Genomic DNA, 24,171 nt, shown 5'->3' with positions numbered 1-24,171 from the left:
AACACATTTGCTTGACCATTGCACTTTATCATTTCTGCTTTAGCAGCAATTAGCAAATATGTCAGATCAATATGGGTCACGTCGTTGTCAGTGAAATAGTAGTTCTCAACAAAATGACTATATGACTCAGGAAGCGAGTGAAGAACCAAGTTAACAGCCAGCTCCTTTGGGAAAACGACACCCAACATTCCCAATCTGTCAAGGCGTCACTTCATTTTAAGAACATGTGCACACACAGAATTTCCATCTAAGTGTTTGCATGCCAACAAGGCTTGAGTAATCTTGAACTTTTAAATTTGACGAAAACGTGGGTCGTTGTCACACCCCCAAACCGAAACGGCAGAAACGTTCGGGGTGGATGACATCATATGTAGTATCACAACAATTGCATCATAGTAATCAAAGTAAACACAACCATTACATTGAATTTATAAAAAGTATTTACATCTGTTTGATTCGTATTCATATACATCAAAAGTATAACAAAATATAAAGGCGTGACTCTAAATGCAACGTCTTCTCAAAAGTCTGCTGAGGTAACTGTCTACTGATTTCCTGAGAATACAAGCGATTTTGAAAATAGAGTATCAGCATAAAAGCTGGTGAGTTCATAAGCATGTTTTTGTGATGAAAACCTGTTAATGAATAAGTAAAAATGTTTATATGTTTCCAAGAAAATCCAATATTTTCTAATGTATGAGTTTGTTACAGTGATCTATAAGTACGAAAACCCTGGCTATCACCAGTATGTATAGAATGTTCTGTTGGAAAACTCTGGTTACTACCAGTATGTATAGTAGTTTCATTAATTAAAATATACCAATTGAAGTTATTACCATTCGTACATTAATCGAATTATTTAGTACCAAATTTATGAGTTGTTATAACCATACTTGACCATTCAATTGCTTGAACGACGTTCTTCAGGTGTCAGAATCGAAATGACTTTGTCACCCAGGCCTGCCGGCCTAACTGTAGCTAACAGTTGTGGTGCGGGATTGTCAATCCCGTATAGATCTATAAACAAACTCACGTTCTCCCTCAAGGAGACTCTGGTTATAATCTCAGGACTTTTGTTAGTACTTAAGTAAGTACGTGAAGAATGCTCACTCATAAAATGCTATACTAACGATTAAATGTAGAATAAAATGAATCCATTGAATTTAAATGATTGTTTTTATGACCCATAAACTATACCCTATATAGTTTATTTGATTGTTCGCATTGAATTTATGTTTCGTGCATTGATAAAGTCATTGTTCCATAAACTATACCTATTATAGTTTATATGTTCGTTAATGTATTCCATTTATGTTTTATACTAAAACTCTACGATTATGTTGAAAACTTCCCTTATGCTCAGCATTATACAAAAAGGAATGAATATCTAAATGTTTTATAAAATATAAAAATCTTTGGTTTGAATCAATCGCATGAGTTTTAACCCAGTTTATATAAGTCACAATATTTATTTATGTCTTGCTTGTATCCTCCCCGTAAAAACGTTAAAATCATTAAAAGTGTAGGGGTATGAAGTCACTGTTGGATGCGTGAAATGTCGGACAACGAAACTGGGAGTGAAGACCCTCGGGTTGATGTACGCAGCACTTAACGGAATCCTAATATCAATTAAATACACATATGCATTTTATTAGCGAAACCATTATTTATAGTGTTGGAAAAACACTTGCTTTTGGTTTAGGAATGTTACTGCGACTCGATTGAATCGGAGAAAGCGGGTTTTCAGCCAAGTTCACTACTTAGGGAGGGTTTACGGCTGTGAAGGGGATTACGACCGTGAACTATTCTCGGTCGTGATCTGATCTCGGTCGTGAATGATTTACTGCCCTTGAAGGGTTCACGGTCGTGAACTCAAAAACAGCAACACTTGATTTTGATGAAAAGCTCATGTTTTGATGCCCCAAAACGAGTTCCAAGGTGCATAGAGTGATAGATGAAGAGAAATCTTGTGTTTTCTTGTGTTTTCGGATGATGATATTTAGAGAGAGAGAGGGTGTTCGCGGCCAAAAAGTATAAATGAGGGTAGGAGCTCATATATAGGGGTTTTCATGTGGGGCCATCCGTGAACAGGTTTACAGCCGTGATCGGGTTCACGGCCGTGAACACCAATCAGGTCGATTTTCGATGATTTTTGAAGGAAACTCGTGTTTTCGCGTGATTTTGGTTCCGACTCATATATAAAATTAATTATATAAAACTTAAATGATTTTCCAAACCATAGAAATTTAACGGAACAAATAAAATTTAAATTTTATTTAACAGAAAACGGCTAACTTTAACGGAAAAAGGTTCAGGATCATCCCCCCGATAGAGGGAATTTCGTCCCGAAATTCAAACGTAGACTACAATCATGGACTCGAAAATAGGTGCGGCTATTTCTGTTTCATCTGATCTTCGCACTCCCAAGTGAATTCAGGTCCCCGCTTGGCATTCCAGTGCACCTTCACTATCGGTATGCGACTTTGCTTTGATCGTTTTACTTCCCGATCCATGATTTCGACTGGTTCTTCAACGAAATTGAGGTTCTCGTTAATATCGATCTCATCAAGAGGGATCACAAGGGTTTTATCGGATAGGCACTTTTTTAAGGTTCGACACGTGGAAGACAGGATGAATGTTGCTAAGCTCTTGGGGTAAATGAAGTTTGTATGCCACGGGACCGATCCTAGCGAGGATCTCGAATGGTCCTATGTATCTCGGATTTAGCTTTCCACTCTTTCCAAAGCGTATCATGCCCTTCCAGGGTGAGACCTTCAACAGGACGTGGCCACCAACCTGGAACTCCAAAGGTTTTCGTCTCTTATCGACGTAGCTCTTTTGTCTATCTCTTGAAGCTTTTAGTCGTTCTATGATTTATACGACCTTTTCTGTGGTTTCTCGGATGATTTATGGACCTGTGAGAGTGCTATCGAAGACCTGACCTTTACTTATTTATATAGGGGTTTTCATGGTTGGTGGTGGGGCCAGCCGTGAACAGGTTTACGGCCATGATCGGGTTCACGGCCGTGAACACCAGTCAGGTCAATTTTCGATGATTTTTTAAGGAAACTCGGGTTTTCGCATGATTTTGGTTTCGACTCATATATAAAATTAATTATATAAAACTTAAATGATTTTCCAAACCATAGAAATTTAACAGAACAAATAAAATTTAAAATTTATTTAACAGAAAACGACTAACTTTAACGGAAAAAAGTTCGGGTTGTCACATCATCCCCCCCCCCCCCCCGATAGAGGGAATTTCGTCCCGAAATTCAAACGTAGACTACAATCATAGACTCGGAAATAGGTGCGGGTATTTCTGTTTCATCTGATCTTCGTGCTCCCAAGTGGATTCAGGTCCCCGCTTGGCATTCCAGCGGACCTTCACTATCGGTATGCGACTTTGCTTTGTTTGTTTTACTTCCCGATCCATGATTTCAACTGGTTCTTCCACGAAATTGAGGTTCTCGTTGATATCGATCTCATTGAGAGGGATCACAAGGGTTTTGTCGGATAGGCACTTTTTAAGGTTCGACACGTGGAAGACAGGATGAATGTTGCTAAGGTCTTGGGGTAAATAAAGTTTGTATGCCACGGGACCGATCCTAGCGAGGATCTCGAATGGTCCTATGTATCTCGGATTTAGCTTTCCACGCTTTCCAAAGCGTATCATGCCCTTCCAGGGTGATACCTTCAACAGGACGTGGTCACCAACCTGGAACTCCAAAGGTTTTCGTCTCTTATCGGCGTAGCTCTTTTGTCTATCTCTTGAAGCTTTTAGTCGTTCTCTGATTTGTACGATCTTTTCTGTGGTTTCTCGGATGATTTATGGGCCTGTGAGAGTGCTATCGGGGACTTGACCTTTAGTTAGCTATGTTTCACCCACCTCAGCACAGCATAGAGGGGATCTGCACTTACGGCCATAGAGGGCTTCAAACGGCGCAACCTTGATGCTGGTATGATAGTTGTTGTTGTAAGAGAACTCGACCAAGGGCAAATGGGTGTCCCACGACTTACCAAAGTCTATAACACATGATCTCAACATGTCTTCCAATGTCTGAATGGTCCTCTCACTCTGCCCATCGGTTTTTGGATGGTAAGTTGTGCTCATATCCAGCTTAGTTCCAAGAGCCTTCTGCAGTGACTGCCAAAATCTTGAGGTGAATCTGCAATCCCGATCAGAGATAATGGACACAGGCACGCCATGTAGACGAACTATCTCTTGGATGTAGATTCGGGTCAGTCTCTCCATTTTGTATGTTTCTTTAATTGGCAGGAAGTGGGCAGACTTAGTCAATATGTCGCCGATTACCCAGATACTATCAAGGCCACTCGGGGTCTTGGGCAGTTTGGTAATGAAGTCCATTGTGATTCGTTCGCACTTCCACTCAGGTATTTCTGGCTACTGAAGTAGACCTGAGGGCTTTTGATATACCACTTTCACCTTGGCGCAAGTCAGACACTTGCCCATGAAGGTAGCGATCTCTGCCTTCATATTTGGCCACCAATATAACTTTTTGAGATCCAGATACATCTTATCCGAACCTGGGTGAACGGAGTATCGAGTAATGTGAGCTTCGCTCATAACAACTTCTCTGTAACCGCCGAACTTCGGGGTTCAGATCCGGTTCATGAAATAATAAACTTTGTCTCCCTTGATCTCTAAGTTCTTTTTCATTCCCCTCAAGGCTTCATCCGACATGTTCTCTGGTTTTAAGGCTTCCAGCTGAGCCTCTATGATTTGAGCGGACAGATGGGAATGGATGGTCATTGTAAGTGCCTTCATTCTACGACCTGAATACTCTTTCCGGCTGAGGGCATCCGCTACCACGTTGGCCTTATCGGGATGATAGCGTATTTCGCACTCATAATCACTGAGTAGCTCTACCCATCGTCGTTGCCTCATGTTCAACTCCTTTTGATCGAAGATATACTGTAGGATATTATGGTCGGTGAAGACAGTACACTTGGTTCCGTAGAGATAATGTTTCCAAATCTTTAACGCAAAGACCACTGCTCCCAACTCCAAATCGTAAGTTATATAGTTGACTTCGTGTACGTTCAGCTGTCTCGAGGCATAGGCAATAACCTTTCCTCGCTGCATGAGCACACATCCTAGGCCCTTATTGGATGCATTGCAGTAGATACGAAGTCATCCGTCCCTTCAGGCAGAGACAAGATAGGTGCGCTACATAGGGTATGCTTCAATGTTTGAAATGCAGTGTCTTGTTTTTCTTCCCAACTGAAGGGTACACCTTTCTTAGTTAGGGTGGTTAAAGGCTTAGCAATCCTGGAGAAATTCTGGATAAATCTGCGATAATAGCCAGCAAGACCCAAGAATTGACGGATTTCTGTAGGCGTCTTCGGTGCTGACCAATTCTCAATCGCCTTGATTTTGGAAGGTCCACATGTATGCCTTCCTCGCTAACCACGTGACCGAGGAAAGTTACCTTTCTGATCTAGAATTCTCACTTAGAGAATTTTGCATACAGTTTCTCCGCCCTTAGGGTTTCCAGTACTATCCTCAAGTGTTGTCTATGATCTTCCTCACTCTGAGAGTAGACAAGTATATCATCAATGAACACTATCACAAACTTGTCTAAGAAAGGGCGGCACACCCGATTCATCAGATCCATGAATATTGTGGGTGCGTTGGTTAGACCAAAGGGCATTACTACAAACTCATAGTGACCATAGCGAGTTCGGAATGCTGTCTTGGGAACATCACTCTCATGGACTCGCAACTGGTGGTGCCCTGATCTCAGGTCTATTTTTGAGAAATAGCCGGCTCCTTGGAGTTGATCGAAGAGGTTAACGGTTTTTTATCGTAAGCTTGTTCAGTTCACGATAATCTATACACATCCGAAAGGATCCATCTTTCTTTTTCACAAACAAGACCGGGGCTCCCCAGGGTGAGGAACTTGGTCTGATGAATCCCTTGTTGAGTAGCTCATTGAGCTGGCTGGATAACTCTTGCATTTCTGCCAGCGCTAGACGGTAAGGGGATTTGGCTACGAGGGTAGCTCTGGGGATTAAGTCGATTCGGAACTCGACTTGGCGCTCGGGAGGGATTCCAGGAAGATATTCGGGAAAGACATCAGGAAAGTTGCAGACTTCAGGGATACTCCTAAGGTCTTTAACTTCCTGCCTCTCATTGACGACATGGGCTAGGAATGCATGGCACTCCTTTCGCAGATATTTCTGGTCTTTGATGCATGAAATGATACGACGGTTTGAGCTGATTTTATCACCATATATAATAAGTGCTTCGCCAGATGGCAGATTGAGGCGTATGGCTTTTTCGTAACAAAGGATATCAGCACGATTGGGGCTCAACCAATCCATGCCAATGATGACATCGAAGCTTTTTATGGAAACTGGCATAAGGTCGATTGGAAAAGAATGGTCAATTAGGGTAAGGGTACAGTCTATGAATACGTTGTAAGTGTTCTCTTGCTTTCCGTTAGCCATCTCGACGGTAAACGTTTCAGTTAAAGGTTGGGGTTTATGTTTGAGAAGATGTTTAAATGCATGACTAAAAAAACTTCTCTCCACACCAGAATCGAAAAGAATGCATGCATAAGAGTTGTCGAGAAGGAACGTACCCGAAAATACGGTGGGATCAGTGACTGCTTCCTCCTGTCCCATTGCTAGTACCCTCCCTGTGTTGCCAGCAGTTGTTGCTTGGGACAATTCCTCTTGAACTGCCCGGTTTCTCCACAACCACAGCAGGCTTGGCTTACTTCAGCTCCAGAGGCTTGATTGGTTGGTTGGACTGGTGTCCTGCAGAAACGAGCTGTGTGCCCCTTTCTGCCACACTTGTCACATTACATTTCTCTGCAAACTCCCAAATGATGGAAGTTGCATTTGTTTCACAAGGGCAGGTTTCCAGCATAACGACTGGGAGTTGTTGGAGTAGTGGGAACAGCATCAGGAACAGTAGCAGCGTGGACTGCCACTGTTTGTTGCTTCTTGGAGGGCTCCTGTGAAGACTTGCCCTTGCGTTTGTTCTAGAACTTTTTCTTCTCACCACTCTCCTTTGGTGGTTCGGGAACAGCTGCTACTGTTTCATGATCAACCCCATGATCTATCAGCATCTGTGCCAGACACTGGGCGCTGTCGAATGTGAGAGGTTTAGCAGCCAAAACATTTCCTTGCGTTGGGGGCGTCAATCCCCAAATGTGACTCTCGATCTTCTTGCTTTCTGGGGTGACCATCCCCGTACATAGAAGAGCCAGATCACAGAACCTAGTTGTGTACGCAACAATATCAGAACCCTTCATCTTCAGGTTCCAGAGCTCGTGTTCCAACTTTTGCATCTCGCCCCTCGGGCAATACTCTACAAGCATTAACTCTTTCAAAATCTCCCAGCCCATGGCATTGGCTACCGGCAGAGTTAGGGATTTGACTTGGCTATTCCACCAAGTCAGTGCTCTATCGGTGAAGGTGCAAGCGGCGAACTTTACCTTGCTTGCTTCGGAACATGCACAGATTTCGAAAATTGATTCGATCTTCTCGAACCAGCGGGTTAGGGCAATGACACCTCCATTGTCGTCGAATGATTTGGGTTTAGCGTTCATGAAATCTTTGTAGGAACACTCCTTCTGATGTCCCTGACCACCATCAATATTTTAGGGATGGGTACCACTTCCTGATCCGCTAGAGCCACCAGGATTTATTTGCGTCATCGCAGCAGCCACAGCGGCTGCAACTGCTGCCTAGAACATGGCAGGATCGAACTGAGGGGGTGGTGGAGGCGGAGGATCGTTGTTCTTCTTGTTGGGTCTCTTTCTGGGAGGCATCTTTTCTCTAAAAGATACGAGGGAAAAATGACGATAAGCCTTCTATAATGATCATCACTCGGATACTTTCGAACAAGATATATCTTAATCCTACAACAATAACAGAGACCTACAATAAAAGTTTACTAATATAACTAAGGAGTCGCAGGTCTTTCATTTGTGACGATTAGTACTATTTGTGCAGTGTTATAGAACCATAAAAATATTCCTATAGTATTTTAACTATGTTCTTCATTTGTATAGGTTTTGGTGAGTTTTAGACTTGTTGTTACACCACAGTCACTCCCAAACACATGTTGGTCATATCTCGGACAAATATAGTTGATCAGGTTATATTGGCCCCACATATGACTACATGACTATTCAGGTTTAACCGTAGTGTCCAACTCGCCCTAAATACTTTTATGGAGTTCTTACTGTGTTATAGCTTCTCGTATATATGTATACTTGTATACTTCTTGTAAAATACTTATATTTTAAAGTATATTTTTAGTTTCAGAGCACTTCGGCCCCTTTACTGTTTACAGTTGTATACCATGTAAGGTTTGGTATACTTAGTTCACTATAAACAAGAGCTCTGATACCAATCTGTCACACCCCCAAACCGAAACGGCGGAAACGTTAGGGGTGGATGACGTCATATGTAGTATCACAACAATTGCATCATAGTAATCAAAGTAAACACAACCATTACATTGAATTTATAAAAAGTATTTACATCTGTTTGATTCGTATTCATATACATCAAAAGTATAACAAAATATAAATACGTGACTCTAAATGCTTCGTCTTCTCAAAAGTCTGTTGAGGTACCTGTCTACTGATTTCCTGAGAATACAAGCGATTTTGAAAATAGAGTATCAGCATAAAAGCTGGTGAGTTCATAAGCATGTTTTTGTGATAAAAACCTGTTAATGAATCAGTAAAAATGTTTATATGTTTCCAAGAAAATCCAATATTTTCTAATGTATGAGTTTGTTACAGTGATCTATAAGTACGAAAACCCTAGCTATCACCAGTATGTATAGAATGTTCTGTTGGAAAACTCTGGTTACTACCAGTATGTATAGTAGTTTCATTAATTAAAATATACCAATTGAAGTTATTACCATTCGTACATTAATCGAATTATTTAGTACCAAATTTATGAGTTGTTATAACCATACTTGACCAGTGAATGGCCTGAACGACATTCTTCAGGTGTCGGAATCGAAATGACTTTGTCACCCAGGCCTGCCGGCCTAACTGTAGCTAACAGTTGTGGTGCGGGATTGTCAATCCCGTATAGATCTATACACAAACTCACGTTCTCCTTCAAGGAGACTCTGGTTATAATCTCAGGACTTTTGTTAGTACTTAAGTAAGTACGCAAAGAATGCTCACTCATAAAATGTTATACTAACGATTAAATGTAGAATAAAATGAATCCATTGAATTTAAATGACTATTTTTATGACCCATAAACTATACCCTATATAGTTTATATGATTGTTCGCATTGAATTTATGTTTCGTGCATTGATAAAGTCATTGTTCCATAAACTATACCTATTATAGTTTATATGTTCGTTAATGTATTCCATTTATGTTTTATACTGAAACTCTACGATTATGTTGAAAAGTTCCCTTATGCTCAGCATTATACAAAAAGGGATGAATATCTAAATGTTTTATAAAATATAAAAATCTTTGGTTTGAATCAATCGCATGAGTTTTAACCCTGTTTATATAAGTCACATTATTTATTTATGTCTTGATTGTATCCTCCCCGTAAAAACGTTAAAATCATTAAAAGTGTAGGGGTATGAACTCAATGTTGGATGCGTGAAATGTCGGACAACGAAACTGGGAGTGAAGACCCTCGGGTTGATGTACGCGGCACTTAACGGAATCCTAATATCAATTAAGTACACATATGCATTTTATTAGCGAAACCATTATTTATAGTGTTGGAAAAACACTTGCTTTTGGTTTAGGAATGTTACCGGGACTCGATTGAATCGGAGAAAGCGGGTTTTTAGCCAAGTTCACTACTTAGGGAGGGTTTGCAGCCGTGAAGGGGATTACGGCCGTGAACTGTTCTCGGCCGTGATCTGATCTCGGCCGTGACTGTTTACTGCCCTTGAAGGGTTCGCGGTATTTGAAGGTTTGAAGAGTTCACGGCCTGTTCTTGATGAAATATGAAGATTTGAAGGGTTCACGGCCGTGAACTCAAGAACAACAACACTTTATTTTGATGAAAAGCTGATGTTTTGATGCCCCAAAACGAGTTCCAAGGTGGATAGAGTGATAGATGAAGAGAAATCTTGTGTTTTCTTGTGTTTTCGGGTGATGATCTTTAGAGAGAGAGAGGGTGTTCATGGCCAAAAAGTATAAATGAGGGTAGGAGCTCATATATAGGGGGTTTTCATGGTCGGTGGTGGGGCCAGCCATGAACAGGTTTACGGACGTGATTGGGTTCACGGCCGTGAACACCAGTCATGTCGATTTTCGATGATTTTTGAAGGGAACTCGGGTTTTCGCGTGATTTTGGTTCCGACTCATATATAAAATTAATTATATAAAACTTAAATGATTTTCCAAACCATAGAAATTTAACGGAACAAATAAAATTTAAAATTTATTTAACAGAAAATGGCTAAATTTAACGGAAAAAGGTTCGGGTTGTCACATCATCCCCCCGATAGAGGGAATTTCATCCCGAAATTCAAATGTAGACTACAATCATGGACTCGGAAATAGGTGCGGGTATTTCTGTTTCATCTGATCTTCACGCTCCCAAGTGAATTCAGGTCCCCGCTTGGCATTCCAGCGGATCTTCACTATCAGTATGCGACTTTGCTTTGATCGTTTGACTTACCGATCCATGATTTCGACTGGTTCTTCCACGAAATTGAGGTTCTCGTTGATATCGATCCCATCAAGAGGGATCACAAGGGTTTTGTCGGATAGGCACTTTTTAAGGTTTGACACGTGGAAGACAGGATGAATGTTGCTAAGCTCTTGGGGTAAATGAAGTTTGTATGCCACGGGACCGATCCTAGCGAGGATCTCGAATGGTCCTATGTATCTCGGATTTAGCTTTCCACTCTTTCCAAAGTGTATCATGCCCTTCCAGGGTGAGACCTTCAACAAGACGTGGTCACCAACCTGGAACTCCAAAGGTTTTCGTCTCTTATTAGCGTTTCTCTTTTGTCTATCTCTTGAAGCTTTTAGTCGTTCTCTGATTTGTACAATCTTTTCTAGTGGTTACTCGGATGATTTATGGGCCTGTGAGAGTGCTATCGGGGACTTGACCTATACTCATTTATATAGGGGGTTTTCATGGTCGGTGGTGGGGCCAGCCGTGAACAGGTTTACGGCAGTGATCGGTTTCACGGCCGTGAGCACCAGTTAGGTCAATTTTCGATGATTTTTTAAGGAAACTCGGGTTTTCGCGTGATTTTGGTTCCGACTCATATATAAAATTAATTATATAAAACTTAAATGATTTTCCAAACCATAGAAATTTAACGGAACAAATAAAATTTAAAATTTATTTAACAGAAAGCGGCTAACTTTAACGGAAAAAAGTTCGGGTTGTCACATCATCCCCCCGATAGAAGGAATTTCGTCCCGAAATTCAAACGTAGACTACAATCATGGACTCGGAAATAGGTGCGGGTATTTCTATTTCATCTGATCTTCACGCTCCCAAGTGAATTCAGGTCCCCGCTTGGCATTCCAGCTGACCTTCTGTTAGGGTACAAAGTTTTCCATGAATGACTTTGTTATGTTTGACTTTTGTAAAACCCACTTGCATGTGGTGCATTAGCCTTTTAACTCATGAGATAGAGAGTGAGAGAGAGACATGTAAACACCTCTATATATATGGTGGGTTTATTCCACTTGTAGAGGTGTGCTTGAGAGGTGTAAAAGTTGAGTGTGTAAGTGTGTGTTATTTATGTAGACTAGATCTATGTCCTTTTTTGTAACACAATACATAATCAATACATCTCTTGAACACCCAAATCACCATGTTCATTGTGCAATCTTTAATTCCGAATGCCAAACCATGTTCTTTTGTCTCTACAATTGGTATCAGAGCGGGTCTTCAAGATTAAGGTGATTTTTGAAGAACGATTCTCGGTTTGGCAAAATTTGTCACAATTGGAGCAATTTTGGTGAGTCTCTCTCTATGATCTCTCTCAATTTCATTGAATTCGTGCGTTGCGTTTTTTATTTTTGATCAGTTTGTTTCATTGGATCAAATTTGTTTCAAACCCCATTGATGATCCAATAAATTTTTTTTTTATCAAGCCCAACCAAAAACAAAATCAAATTTTCGTTACTGTTCATTAAATCTGATATTTGAAGCCCAAAACAATTTTCGTTGCTTAAATGTTCATCGATTGTATTTTGAGCCCAAAATTATTGAATTTGTTACTGTTATGAACCTTTTTGAGCCCATAAACAAATCGATCCGATATCAATATGATTGAAGCCCAAAAATCATTAAAAGTTACGTTTGAGTGAATCTATTCGTCATCAGCTCTCACGAACATACAGATGTTCATAAATCGAGTTCCGATTCTAATGATCAAACATTTCGTTTTTGTTTCTTCATTCCTAATATTCGATTTCTGCTTGTGATTCAAAACTTATGAATCGATTTAATTAGTTTCGTTCTATTACAAATCGATTGTGATCAAGTTGAAGCTAAGAAATCGTCAATTTCTTCCTTGATTTGGATGAATATGGTCATGAACAATTGAAGGAGATGAAGAACAGTTTAACAAACACTTTTTGATCTGAAATTTGTTGTGAGAATCATCAATTTTATGTTTTTTTTATCTTTGACTTCGAAAAGTCAAACTGTGAAAAAGTTGGAATTCAAAAGATAATCGGTGAATCGTATGATGAAATCGATAGATACAGGTTGTTTTGACGCTGTGTGTGTCGAAATCAAGTTCAATTTGGGATTTAATTTTGAAGTTGGATGGATCTTGTTCTTGATGACGAAAGCTATGATGTCGATGGGTTCGTATGATTCAGTAACGGAATTGATTTTATGAAGGAATCGATCTTGTTTGATTAATAATTTTGGTTCGATGACTAGAGTCCTAAACGTGAAGTCGATTGTTTCGAAAGCTTGATAAAGATGAATGGATTCAAAATTGGAGAATTAGTCGACTGGGTTTGTTCTTTTGTATCAGTTGGGAGACAGTGAGAAACGAAACGAAGGGTTGGACTCTGTTGTTGATGACAACGATTTTGGAATTGGGGCGTATGATCGAATGTTTGGAGTCGATAGATGGGTTTAAGATGAATGGATTTTGGAGTCGACATGAGACAAAGGTTAAGAACGAAGGCTGTGAAATCGATTCTTGGCAAACGATGTTGATGTTGATGTGGTTTACTGATTTGGAATCGATGGAATCTAGGGGTCGAATTTCATGAAAACGAACGAAGCCATGGTTCAATGGAAATTGTTTGCAGATAGTCGACTACGAATGTTAATGTACGAAGGGTCCCTGTGTTTGGATTTTGAAGATACGATGGGTCGATTGTTGATGTTGGTATTCTACAGTCGATTCAGAGGTTGGATGATTAAGAGGTTACTGTTCACTGGATAAGGCTTCGTATGCTTCGTATGTTGAGAATTTTTCCTATGATTGGGGAAGATGAAGTTTCATACGAAGAGGAGAGAGAAAATAGGCAGTTGGATTTCATACGAAAGGTGTTTGGGAAAGAATAAGAATTCGTACAAAGGGTTAGTGAATGATTCATACGAAGGGTCTCATTAAAGTTTCAAATATAGTCCCTGAAATTTCGATAATTTGACACTTTTTCCAAACCCTTCGTATGAATGATCAAAGTTTCGTATGATTTGATCAAAAAGCAAAAAATTTTGAATTCAGCCCCTGAACCTTCGAATATTTGGCACTTCAAAAATTAAATGAAGTTTCGAATTTTTGACACTTTTCACCAAATTTCGAAAATTGTTTGAGGTTTCGTATGATTGGATTACTCTTCGTATGATTTGAGCAAAAAGGGCAGATTTTTCGAAAATAGTCCCTGAGGCTTCGAATGTTTGGCTGTTCGTACCCACATTCGAAAAAGGACTGTTTTTGCTGAAAATTGAAGAAAATGCATTTCAGGCCCCTGCAGTTTGTGCAAATTGACGCTTTTTACCCAGATTTGGAAAAGGGGGAGAGTTTTGCATATTTTGTTGTTTTGGGCGCACCGGGTCACTGTAGAATTTTGAAATTGACAATTTCTACCCATTTTTGAGAAATTTTGTCAAAGGCGGTCCGTGAACGAAGCTAAAAAAATTGAATTTTTTTTGTTTTTCCGGATTGAAGCACAAAGTTTATGCCACATGTTAAGGGGGAGTTTTGACACGAAAAATTCTGAATAGAGCACGTTCTCATTCCTTGAAGGTTTTATAATCAAATTTCGATTATAAAAATGGGGAGAAATTTATATGGAAATTCGAACTTGAATTTTTCATATTACGCGGATTTGACGACCGAAGTGACCTTGAATTTTTAAAGTATACAAAATGAAGCAATTGGAGATTCGGAAGTGATTTCATTTCAAAATGGGTTTGGTTTTATTGAAGATTTTTGGAGTGTGCTTTTATGCTCAACTTTTGGTGATCAATTTGGAGTTTGAGAAGCTTGTGATCATTCGTTGATGCTCGGTTTGTATGGTCTCACATCCTAGAGCCCAAATTGAAGAATCATCGAAGAATTGAAGATTGAAGTTCGTTTCGACGTGTGTCACCCGTGAGGCTCGGATCGCGTAGTTGCTTGATTTTGGAAGATTTGAAGTGGGTCATTCATTCCTAACTTTGAGGGGGAGAATGTTAGGGTACAAAGTTTTCCATGAATGACTTTGTAATGTTTGACTTTTGTAAAACCCACTTGCATGTGGTGCATTAGCCTTTTGACTCGTGAGATAGAGAGTGAGAGAGAGACATGTAAACACCTCTATATAAGGTGGGTTTATTCCACTTGTAGAGGTGTGCTTGAGAGGTGTAAAAGTTGAGTGTGTAAGTGTGTGTTATTTATGTAGACTAGATCTATGTCCTTTTTTGTAACACAATACATAATCAATACATCTCTTGAACACCCAAATCACCATGTTCATTGTGCAATCTTTAATTCCGCATGCCAAACCATGTTCTTTTGTCTCTACACCTTCACTATCGGTATGCGACTTTGCTTTGTTCGTTTGACTTCCCGATCCATGATTTCGACTGGTTCTTCCACAAAATTGAGGTTCTCGTTGATATCGATCTCATCAAGAGGGATCACAAGGGTTTTGTCGGATAGGCACTTTTTAAGGTTTGACATGTGGAAGACAGGATGAATGTTGCTAAGCTCTTCGGGTAAATGAAGTTTGTATGCCACGGGACCGATCAACTTGTGTTCCACCATTTGAAAAAGGGAAGATTCTTTCACCTTGATCAACTTGTGGAAGATCATCTTCAGAAAGAGATGGAAAACCATTTCCAGGAAGACCATAGTTGTATGAACTTGACATCTATAAAGGGAGAAAAGAATTCAAGTTAGTTGATTTATTTAATCCTTAATTGTTAACCCAAAATTTTTAAATTAAGGCTAGAATCCATATTTTCGATTCGAATTCTGAAGAGGGATGCCGTAATCAAATTCGAATCTATTTTAGGTAGGTAAGCATTTACCAGTTTCAATCTAATGAAACTCCTAGATATTTTGAGATTCATTGAACTATTCAATGGCATGTTTAATCTCGATTATGCTCTCACTTTGTGACTGGGATGCCGAGGATCACAAACGAGATGTGAATAACCATGAAAATTAGTTTGGTACTCTCGATGTCATTTATCACCTAATCAATGTGTCGGTTAACCACACACGCTCCATTGATTAATGATAATTTACAAGACACCCATTGATAATAATATTGGTCACATATTAGTGTGCCAGTTAACCACATACGCTTCACTAACGACCAATAATGTGCAATGTGCAATTGCATGGGTTATCATCAAATTCACATTTTTCCTAAAGTAACTAAGAATGGGATTTTAGAAAAGGTTCAGTTACTTTATGTCATTATACTTTTAATGAGAGTTTAGTGTCCTATCCTGCCCGTTCGACTAACGACCATCCACTAGTCAAGAGTGCGGTGGGTAAGAATGGATACCCAATGACAGTCATTTTACAGGTCGCTTCCTTAAACACCCCTTATAGACCAGCTTCGTGAATGAGGCCTACTAACGGTAAGACTGACTTTTCTTATATATATATATATATATATATATATATATATATATATATATATATATATATATATATATATATATATATATAGAAAGAGAGAGAGAGAGATTAAACTTTTAATTCTATAATAGTATAAGGGTGTATTTTAAACTTTTAAAATACTAGGGTTTAACATTTTAATAAATTAAACTTTTAATTTGATTAAATTTAAACCTTTAAAATACTAGGGTTCTAGAATTTAAGATTTCAAAATTAAACTATTTAATTAAATTTTAAATTATAAAACCAAAGGGTGTATTTTTAAAACTTTTCAAAAATACTAGATCAAATTTTAAATAATTAAATTAATTAATTAATTTTGTCTTTATCTAAAAAAATTAACCAAATCATTTATTTGATAAGGATATACCATTACCTTTTCAGAAAATTCAATTTTAAGCAATATCAACGAATTAAGGTAATTATCTTAATCAAATCAAGATATCAAAATGGAAAAATCAGGCATCTGACGAGTCAACTCGTCGAGTCAGGCAATGAACTCGTCGAGTTCAATGAACAGATTGACAAATCTGTTCCCTCCTCCTTTGGACAATTCACATATGCATCAAATTCAACTGAAAAACATCCTAGACTCTGATACCACTGATGGGTTTTGGGCATAACTACAAACCTATGTGATCATGCAACCCTAATTGCTTTGGATCTAAGTTTTTCACTAGTTGAACAGGAAAATTGAATACCAAAGCAAAAACCCTAGAACCTAGTATATAATTCGAAAATTACACAATAATAGGGTTTAGATGTTTACCTTACTTGTTATGTAGTAATAACAAGAACACCTTGAAGATCTTTGACTCGTGAAAGCAAGTGCCTCAAATGTGACACCTCTAATGGCTAACAAACACTCTTTGTAAGAGGATGACAGGAGAGAGGATCGAGCTACTTCTCGAAAATCGATCTAAGGTCGAGGTACCATCAGCTCAGAGTCCAGGAGGAAGATATTCCTAATACGACATTTAGGACTCGTTACGTCCACTACGAATTCGTTGTGATGCCCTTCGGATTAACTAATGCATTCGCGATGTTCATAGATCTAATGAACTGCGTATGCCGACCTTACCTAGATAATTTTGTGATAGTGTTCATCGATAACATACTAATCTATTCGCGAAGTAAGGAAGAGCATAGTCAACATTTGTGACAAGTCTTGGAGACGCTAAGTGTGGAAAAGCTGTATGAAAAGTTTTCAAAATGTGAATTTTGGATTCGAAAGGTGGAATTATTGGGACACGTGGTCTGCGAGGAAGGGATACATGTGGATCCCTCCAAAATCAAAGCAATTAAAAACTGGGAAGCGTGAAGAACACCGACAGAAATCCACCGATTTTTGGGCATTGTTGGCTACTACCGAAGGTTCATACAGAACTTTTCCAACATCGTAAAGCCACTTACTACCCTGTCCCAGAAAATAGTGACCTTCAACTGGGAGGATAAACAAGAAACTGCCTTCCAGACGCTAAAGCAAGCTTTATGCAGTGCTCCGATCTTGTCCCTTCCAGAAGGAACGGAAGACTTTATGGTCTACTGCGATGCGTCCAAGTAGGGTCTAGGTTGCGTACTCATGCAACGGGGAAAGGTCATTGCATATGCCTCAAGACAACTTAAGACTCACGAGGTCAACTACACCACACACGACCTTGAATTAGGGGCAGTAGTGTTTGCCTTAAAGATCTGGAGACACTACCTTTATGGTACAAAGTGTATGATCTTCACTGACCATAAGAGTCTCCAGCACATCCTCAATCAAAAGGAGTTCAATATGAGGCAACGACGATGGGTAGAGTTACTAAATGATTACGAATACAAAATTCGTTATTATCCGGGCAAGACCAACGTGGTAGAAGATGCCCTAAGTCGATAGGAGTACTCGGGCCGCCGAGTAAAATCATTGACAATGACTATCCATTCACATATGTCCACTCGGATCAAGGAGGCGCACCTTGAAGCCTTGAAACCTGAGAATGTCGCAAGTGAAGACTTGCGAGGAATGGATAAAAACCTTGAGGTCAAGGGTGACAAAGCTCATTACCTCATGAATCGGATCTGGATACTGAGATTCGGCTGGTACGGAGACATTATCATGAACAAAGCTCACAAGACCAAGTAATCCGTTCATCCCGGGTCAGACAAGATGTATCTAGACCTCAAGAAACTATATTGGTGGCCAAACATGAAGGCGGAAATCGCTACTTATGTAGGCAAGTGTTTGACTTGCGCCAAGGTCAAAGTAGAGTACCAAAAGCCCTCGGGTTTGCTACAACAACCGGATATACCTGAGTGGAAGTGGGAGACCATAACCATGGACTTCATAACTAAATTTCCCAAGAAAACTGGTGGACTTGACACCATATGGGTAATTGTCGATAGGTTAACCAAATCCGCGCACTTCCTACAAATAAAGGAGACAGACAAAATGGAGAAACTAACAAGAACGTAAATCAAGGAGATTGTACGGTTACATGGTGTTCCAATATCCATTATCTCTAACAGAGATAGTAGGTTTACCTCAAGGTTTTGGCAATCACTACAAGAGTCCTTGGGAACCAAACTCGACATGAGTACAACCTATCACCCACAAACCGACGAGCAAAGCAAGAAAACTATTCAAACGCTGGAAGACATGTTGAGAACTTGCATGATAGACTTCAGTAAAGCTTGGGATACCCACTTACCGCTTATCGAATTCTCATAAAATAACAATTATCACACTAGCATTAAAGCTGCTCCATTTGAAGACCTCTATGGGCGCAAGTGTAGATCACCTCTGTGTTGAGCTGAGGTAGGTGACACTCAGCTAGCTAGAGGACAAGTGCCTAACAACACTCTTACCGGCCCTGAGATCATACGGGAAACGACAGAGAAGATCGTTCAGATCCGTGAACGACTAAAAGCATCTCGGGACCGACAAAAGAGTTATACGAATAAACGACGCAAACTCTTGGAATTCCAGGTTGGTGATCACATATCGTTGAAGGTCTCACTCTGGAAGGGAATGATGCATTTTGGAAAACGTGGGAAACTAAATCCAAGGTATATAGGGTCATTCGAGATCCTTTCCAGGATTGGCCCGGTAGCTTACAGACTTCGGCTACCGCAAGAACTCAGTAACGTGCACCCCGCTTTCCATGTGTCCAACTTGAAGAAATGTCTGTCTGATGAGACTCTCGTCATTCCACTTGACGAAATCAAAGTAAACGAGAGTCTCCACTTTGTTAAGGAACCTGTGGAAATCATGGACAGGGAAGTCAAGAGAACGAAGCAAAGTCGCATACTAATAGTAAAGGTTCATTGGAACGCCAAGCGAGGACCTGAATTTACCTGGGAACGTGATGACCAAATGAAACAGAAATACCCACATCTTTTCCTTAGCTCTTGAGAACCCACCCGGAGTGCTAATTTTGGGACGAAATTCCTTCTAACAGGGAGATGAATATTTTATCATACTAGATACGGTTTCAACCCGGAGTGCTAATTTCGGGACAAAATTCCTTCTAACAGGGAGATGAATATTTTATCATACTAGATACGGTCGATAACTAAAATTCTTATAATTTCAATAATTTATCATACTAGATACGGTTTCGATGTCGTGTTAGCATAATAGCTAATTTTGAATTTATCCAGGTTTGGATCGACCATAAATCTACATTCCCCATATTTTATATAAATTATGTGAGAATATTTTTAATACATTTAATTTGGAATAAAGATAAAGTATTTAAATACAATACTCGACAAGTATTTATTTCGTATATAACGACTCTTAAGTCCTGAAGTCGATCATGTTATTTATTGCGATAAGAATAAATAACTAGTATAATGAACTTATATTATTATAATTAATATAAAAAATATTAATAAATTTTCAATTGATTTTTACATAACCTTATATATATTAAAAGTTAAATCTTATAATTTTAACTAATAATTATATAATTTCATGAATTTAGTCTTCCATCAATTATGGCAATATACTTTCATTTTATACATGGATAATAGTTTTGGTCATTATTATATTGTTCCATGCTTCCATGAGATACTTTATCTTATACATGTAAATTCATCATTGTTATGACTCATAATATTCACTTGTGTAATTATAGCAATCTACTTATAATCTTGTGATTTTTCTTAATAATTATATTCATATTTCACATAAAGTATAATTATATCAACTTATAACAATCTGCTTTAACTTAATAGATTTGCTTGTGATTTATCACATTTTTAGATTGTTATTTCATAAACGTTTGACCAATAACAAAGTAAGATGTTGTTTTGTATATAAAACTTGAAAATCATCAAACTTTAATAGACACACATATATTCTCCCCCAAATATTAAAACCGTAAAAGAGGGGCCGTAGAAACTCACCCTTGAAGCGTGAGTTCAAGTTGTTCGAATTCGGTTTTTGTTGTGAAACTTGTTGTGTGAACTGCAAATCCATAATCCTTGAACTTTGAAGTATTCTCGGGACCATTTCGTAACAAATATAAACTATTAGGGTTTGTTTGGCAATTTCATAAACCAAAAATAAGACTGCTTTGGTTAAAATAATTCAAGGGAGGGGCTGAAATGGTTATTTCCTCAAAGTTAAATGAAATTAGGGCTTTTATGAAAAAAGAATCACATGGAGGGAATGATTGCGTCTAAGTGGTCCAACTTATCAAAGTTAGGGCTTTTAAGTCTCGTTTCTTTTGTCTGATCGGGTATTTAAGGAAAAGGGGAAACATGTCTCCCTCCTTAGTTGATCGGGAACAGCAGAGGCAACGAAACGGTGGGAAATGAGGGTTCGATCTCCAGCGATGATCAAGTGAGTCACAGGTAGGGACATCGATAGATGGTTGTTGCTGGCTCCAATGGCGAGGGGTTCTGGCAGATTCCCGTCGGTCCCTTCCCTCGATTCGTCAATAGAAAAATGTGAAGGGAGGGAAATCGGAGAGGGAAGCACCTCCGGTGCTTGATTGATTCGATGACAGGGAAGAAATACGACCGCAACAAGGAGGGGCATCGGTTGTATCTGATCGAGAAGAGAAGGAGGAACCTGGAGGCGTCTTCGATCTGTTGAAGTTAGGGCTTGCTCCGGTCGACTGTAAAAAAGGAAGAGAGTCGGTCCTCCTGTAGCGACTTGCGAAGAAACAGAGGCAGAGTCGGCTATTGCGGTTGTCTGTGGTGGTGAGAGGCCGAAGATGGTGGTGATAGCGCCTTGGCTCGCCGGTACTTGCTTTCAATGGAGTAGGTCCCCGACGAAACTGTTTTGACCTCCGGCAGGTAGTAACAATCAATAATTTGAGGTGTTTGTCTGGTTTGTTTGATAGGTACCAAGAATGAACTTTGATGTTTGGGTTTTGGTGTTTAATCAAGGAATGGAAGCAAGGATTCACGCTGTTGTGAATTTGATGTTAGATAGGAAAAGGAATAAAGAAGAACAAAGGGAGTATGATTTTTGATGGCAGGAAAACTCCAATTTCGGTGGTGCCTTCTTCCACCGTGAGAGAGATGGAGAGAATGGAGTGAATCCTTGTAGAAGGAAGAGTGCGAGGGAGGGTAAGACAACTTGTTCCAGCTATTTGTGATCTAGGGTGCGTTTGGGATTCCTTTTTTAAGTTAAACGTTCTTTTTGTAAAAAGGACTTTTTCTAAAAAGAGGGATTTAAATTGTGTTTGGGTGGAATTTTAAGACTTTTAAGAGATAAAAGTTAAAAATCACAAAAAGATGGGATTTTATGACTTTTAAAAAGGCTCCTTTTTAGTCATGGCTAAAAGTTGATTTAAAAGGACTTTTCTATTTTGCCAAATATCTTTTGGACTTTTTTAACTTTTTGGAAAAGTTAAGAGTCCAAAAGTTGTTTTAAAATGAAAGCCAAACACCCCCCCCCCCTAATGCAAATTTTTAAAAGAATTTTGTGTACCAAAAGATTTAGGAGTGATTTTGAGAGTACAATGTATTGTATTAGTTTCCATTTATGCATGTGGATGTTTGTGTGTGTGATGTATTGATTATGTATTTGTTTAATGCTTCTTGTATTGTTGGTTCTTCTAACTTCTTATGCATGTATGTATTATGTGTGTATTTGTTTTAGATTTTGAAGGCAATAATGTGACAACCCGAAAATTTTGATCCGGTAAAGCCAATCAATCCAATCAAAGGTCAGCCTTGTTTATGTTGCCTTTTAGCCTTGTTAAGGGTCATTCTAAGGAGTTCTAAGCCTAGTACACTTAAGGATTGAGTGTTAGGAAGAGTTAGCTTGAGATAGGGAGGATGAATTCGAACCAGAAAGCCACTCACAAGGTGTTCACGGCAGCAAACTAGGTTCACGACCGTGAACCACCTCCCATATATGTTAGAGTGACTTAATTTTCACCTCACTTCTCCTCCTCCCAACCGTGAACACAACCCATTCTCTCTCAAACTGCTTCAACCGTGAACACTCTAAAGCCTAAAAAATGTAAGTGTTTCATCCCTAATCTTGTTATACTAGAAAGACTACTAGATCCAAGCCTTGATTCCTCAAAGATCATCATAATCTTCATGAGTTTGAAGTGTTCACGACCGTGAACTCTTCATAGGGCCGTGAAACCTTCATGAACTCATCATGTTGGTCCGTGAACCCTTCATGAGTTCATAGGGTCGTGAACCATTCATCCATATTGGGTCGTGAACTCATCCCTTTGGCCGTAAACTCCATTTGATCAATCACATGTGATTTTAACACTTCATTCCAAGTGTTTCCTAGTCCCTAAGGTTGTTTCCTTTCATGTTAGTTGTTTTAAACACTAATTACATGCATATACATGTCATTATATGTCATTTAGGACTCGTTTGTGTCTCGGGAATTCATTCGTGGAACTTCTCATCCTTACGCGAATCTTTAGTTGAATCACCCACATAAGGTGAGTTTATACCCCTATAATCAATCTTTTAAATGTTTTAAATGCTTTTAAGGGGGGAATACAAGTTGAACACAATGATAATTGTGTAAATGTTATCTGTGATAAACATCATTTTAAAGGATTTCTTATGTGCTATAAGTGATCAGATCATTTCAAAAACTCTTTTAAAGTTATGTTACTTTATAGTTTATAAAACTCCGTTTTTAAAGTACAATCATAACTCAGTAGATAAATGAGTCTTTTTCAAATCAAATACAGTTCAAGTGAACATACGAGTAAACTATAATAGGTATAGTTTAGGGTTCAGTTCATACTATAACTAGTACAGGGAGGAACATACTATAGCTAGTACAGGGAGGAACATACTATAACTAGTACAAGGAGGAACATACTATAACTAGTACAGCGAGGAACATACTATAACAATAACAGAAGAACAAATCATGATTTACATACTTATACTATAAATTCCTAGTAACCTAGGAAGGGAATGTATCATTAACTCATTGTTCTAAACAAAAGATGATAATAAACATGGTATAAGGTTATATATATATATATATATATATATATATATATATATATATATATATATATATATATATATATATATATGGTGCATCTACAAAATGCCATGGTATATATATTTAATTTCTTCGTCTTTTTTAAGTTGTTTAATTCTATTTATTTCTTTAGAAATGCTTGCAATAATTTTCCATCTGGTCTTTAATAAATTATTCCAAAATTTATTATTATTACTACAACTAATCTGTCTTTTAGAACTCATTAACACGTATATTTAGATAAATTTCTTAAATAATTATCAAGATGTATATTAAAGGTTTTTAATACTGCTTTTATGTTATTAATTTCTTGTTCTAATTCCAATAGTTCTTTATCATTATTTATATTTTTTAATTCTAATATCTTTTCTTGCAAGAGTTTTTTAAATATTTTTATTGAATTTCTTAATCTCTTAATAACTCTATTTCTATTTAAAGAATTGCAATTTATTTGAACTTTATTAGTCATAATAGTTTCAGATATTTTTTGATGATAAAAATCGTACATTATTTTATAAAACTGTTTTCTATCTTTGCTTCTAAACTCATGATTATGGATTAGAACTTGTAAAGCTTTTAATTGATTACAATAATAATGA

The 24,171-nt window shown here is 38.4% G+C and overlaps 2 long non-coding RNA genes across 2 annotated transcripts; one reads left to right on the top strand and one right to left on the bottom strand.

Annotated features, from left to right (window-relative positions):
* Nucleotides 1–399: 399 nt before the first annotated feature.
* Nucleotides 400–20,799, bottom strand: LOC145167317 (uncharacterized). The gene is made up of 2 exons (XR_013741057.1): nucleotides 20,491–20,799; nucleotides 400–555 (listed from the first exon to the last, which is right to left on the bottom strand). It is a non-coding gene; the product is annotated as an uncharacterized LOC145167317 (long non-coding RNA).
* Nucleotides 20,800–20,830: 31 nt separating this feature from the next.
* On the top strand, nucleotides 20,831–23,078 carry LOC145167316 (uncharacterized). Its single transcript, XR_013741056.1, has 3 exons — nucleotides 20,831–21,387; nucleotides 21,481–22,564; nucleotides 22,932–23,078. It is a non-coding gene; the product is annotated as an uncharacterized LOC145167316 (long non-coding RNA).
* Nucleotides 23,079–24,171: the final 1,093 nt, after the last annotated feature.

Source organism: Lactuca virosa, chromosome 3 (assembly GCF_052849685.1).
Source record: "Lactuca virosa cultivar CGN04683 chromosome 3, Lactuca_virosa_CGN04683_v6, whole genome shotgun sequence".
NCBI lineage: Eukaryota > Viridiplantae > Streptophyta > Magnoliopsida > Asterales > Asteraceae > Lactuca > Lactuca virosa.
This window is presented reverse-complemented; position numbering and strand designations above follow the sequence as displayed.